This window comes from Gavialis gangeticus, unplaced genomic scaffold (assembly GCF_001723915.1).
Source record: "Gavialis gangeticus isolate Ggan-Ray unplaced genomic scaffold, GavGan_comp1, whole genome shotgun sequence".
Lineage (NCBI taxonomy): Eukaryota > Metazoa > Chordata > Crocodylia > Gavialidae > Gavialis > Gavialis gangeticus.
The window spans coordinates 41,968,962-41,972,205 of NW_017729034.1; the positions used below are offsets into that span (position 1 = coordinate 41,968,962).

The following is a 3,244-nucleotide window of genomic DNA, read 5'->3' on the forward strand; positions in this document are numbered from 1 at the left end:
GGGGTGGGCAAGGGAAAGAAATTAACTGCTAGTGGAGGACTCATTAAGGGCTGCTATATATTTTTTGTTAAGAGTTCAATTTATTTTACTAACAGGAAGAACTCACAACAAATAAATATTCCCATATACCCCTGGTTACCTGCTGTGTCTGTTTCACGTGCCCGGCTCTCAGTTACAACCAGTTATACGTCTACGGTGCTCTGTAACCGTGTGTTATATCCTTCTTCAAAAGAAGAAAACTTCAAAGTTCCTCCTATCAAGGCAATGCCACATTCAAATACCAGTAATAGTAAGTGAGCCTATGGTATATTTAGGCAAGTATAGTTTTGTTCCTTAGAAGTCTGAAAGCATCTTCCTCTCAGGCATGCACTCCGCAGGGGGAAAATGTGAGCAAAGATCATTTAAATGCCATCATTATCTTCAACTCCCTCCAGATGTAAAATGGGAGATGCCTTCCCATGGCTTTTATGACAAAGGAAAGAATAACGAGTGCAATATATTTACAGTGAGAATCATTCTTATCACTGCATTGATCTTTATTATAGAATTTGCTCTATCAATGGGTAAGTCCCCCAACGAGTAAATCCAGTTACCAGTTTTGGTTTTTTTTTTTAAATATTTCATTTTGATTGCATAGCAACAACACTGATCTATAGTGAGAAAACTTCATATTTCAAACTGAAACAACTGAAAGTTTTACAAACCTTATTTGGAAGAAGTTAGCATTACCCCAACTGGTAACAGCTTTCTCCAACTGAAAATCAATTTTCACTAAACTAGCTGCCACAAATAAATTAGAATATCAAGCCCACTGCATCCAAAGTGAAGATTATCCCTGTGTTTATCCTCTTCTCCAAGTCGTAAAACATGCTTCTTTTTTAAAGCTATCGAAGAAGTGGTAAGCTAATACTGTAGTACTGAGAGGGAAAAATGTGACTCAGTTAAGTATTTGTAATACAGTCAAAATACTTCAACAGCAAGCAGCTTTTATAAAAGTATTTTTAATAAATCAATGGATTTAAGTTTAACATGATAGCTTGTTGCCATGTCAAGGTAACAAAAGTCAAAATTCTTTGAATTTTATACAAATACTATGAATTACAGTAAACTTGTATTCAAGTTTACAAAAATATGTGTCAGTGAAGATTGAACACCTTGTAACCAACTTCCAACAGTGAAAATTCCCATGCATCAACTGTGATTAGAATTGCATTGCTAGTTTTAAAAATTAATCCAACTGCATTTTTACCAAACTATTCTGAAGTTCTTGGTGCACACTGACAGTATATTGATTTTTTTGGCTTGCTGAACAAAACAAAATGGCATCTTAAATAAATAAAGATTTTCATAATTAAAGAAAATACAGCACGTATCAAAAGTAGTACCTTACAGAAAATCAAAGAAGGATGAGAAAGTAAACAGAGTTAGAACCCTGAAGCAGTGACTTATTTTTCTACCCGTCTTGTGATGGAAAAACTCCACAAGTGTCCAGCATTCTCACAGCATTTTGGAGTGGTCTAGTCCTAGCACAGTGTGGTCATTAGTAGACTAAAAATGTCATCCCCTGCTTGACAGTAATGCTGGTGAAAAGTAACTTGCACTATTGCTAACAAATGAGAGCAACCACTGGCAGGGTGGTTTCTTTTAGGCATCAAGTGGAGACTGAGTTAACAGCCCGTGATCATCATAAGCTATGGTACCATCACCTCATGATACAATAGGGAATAAGCTTCAGGGTTCAGATGTCAGTTCCTTCATACTTTTTATAAATGAATGGATGGCTTGAAATAACATCACAACATAAAGACATTTTCTTCACCTACACAACTACAGATAAAACGAGCATTGTTTGTAACAAACTTTCCAGTCTGCTTTATAAAAAATATTCTTTGTTTTACTACTTCTAAATAAAAACTGTGCTGTGATCTGTCATTTTGTTTCTTGCATTGTACATGCTGTAAGTTGCGTCTATTTAGGAAAATGTAGAGGTTTGTGACATAGCACTCTGGATAGCTCAGAAGCCTAAAAATCTGATTTTGGTACATAAAGGTTAGGTAGCAATGAAAACTAGTGTCTCTTCAAAACCTAAGAAAAGCTACAGTACATTGCTAGATTTAAAATTCATCAGTGGCCTCAACCCTGAGCTGAAGAGTAAGGACCTGCCTTGGCCAAGGGACTTAAGTAATTTTACCACCTCTGTTCTACAGCTAAGGCAGAAACAGCATCTACATGCTATTGTTTTAAGTTTATGTAGCATTCAATTTACTTCCATTTATCTTTGATAACTGACTGGAGACCACCACATTCATTTTCAATGAGGAAAGTTAGACTGAACTTTACTCAGAATTTCCTATGAAAATAAATCTGTGTGGAAAGTTAATACATCTGCTTCTGATGGCTAAGCACACTTTGACTAGCAACCAAGGGAAATTGGAGTTACCAGAGATTTAATAAGCAGTCTCAAATATCCACTTGTTATTTATCCAAAGATTTAGTAAATACGTAACAAGAAACTACTCATTTAAGTAAGACGTCATAATATCTTGTGTTACTCCTAGAAACAGCCTCATCTGGCATCTAGTTTGATTTCTTAGAACTGAACACACATTTAACAAGCTATTTTACCTGGCTTCTTTTTCCCCTCTCCACTTTACTATATTACCTCAAAAGAAAAGCCCAATGTTCTGTTAAGCAATTACAGTTTGTTTGCAAATTGTTTACTGGCGAGCCCAACTGACCTGCTACTGAAGCCAGCAACAACACTTTCACCAACTTCGACAGGAATCAGTGGGGCCATCATGGAGGCTGTACAGAGAACACAGCCTAATCTGCACTTGTGAGAGCTTAAGTGGCATTGCTTGCCTAAGGTTGATATTCATAACCTACAGCATTATCTCCTCTCACCAACCGAGAGCTTGATTAATAGCAGAATCTACTGAGTCAGCATTTTTCACTTAGGTTATTAAAACACCCTTATTTTAAAACCACAGATATTTCACTTGGTGAACATAGCAACAGACAAATAAAACTTTTAAAGAATTGTTTGAGTTCTGTAATACAGATTTCTGTCTGAGCTGCTCATTTTAAAAATGGTGTTCTGGTTGTTTTAGGTTTTTTGTTTTTTTTTTAAATAGTTCTCTGAAAGATCATTAAGGCAGCAAGTCCTATAAAAATCAGGAGCTCGCTCCCGGGTTTGTGCTATTATGGTTTTATAGGCACAGCAGAACCTTACCACATCTGTATA

At 36.1% G+C, this 3,244-nt stretch overlaps 1 protein-coding gene across 1 annotated transcript in view; it reads right to left on the minus strand.

The window, feature by feature from the left end:
- Nucleotides 1-969: 969 nt before the first annotated feature.
- Nucleotides 970-3,244, minus strand: part of DESI2 (desumoylating isopeptidase 2) — a 15,318-nt gene continuing 13,043 nt past the window's right edge. Inside the window, exon 5 of the mRNA XM_019527405.1 lies at nt 970-3,227. The gene's annotated coding sequence lies outside the window, so the exon portion shown is untranslated. The remainder of the gene's footprint in view (nt 3,228-3,244) is intronic.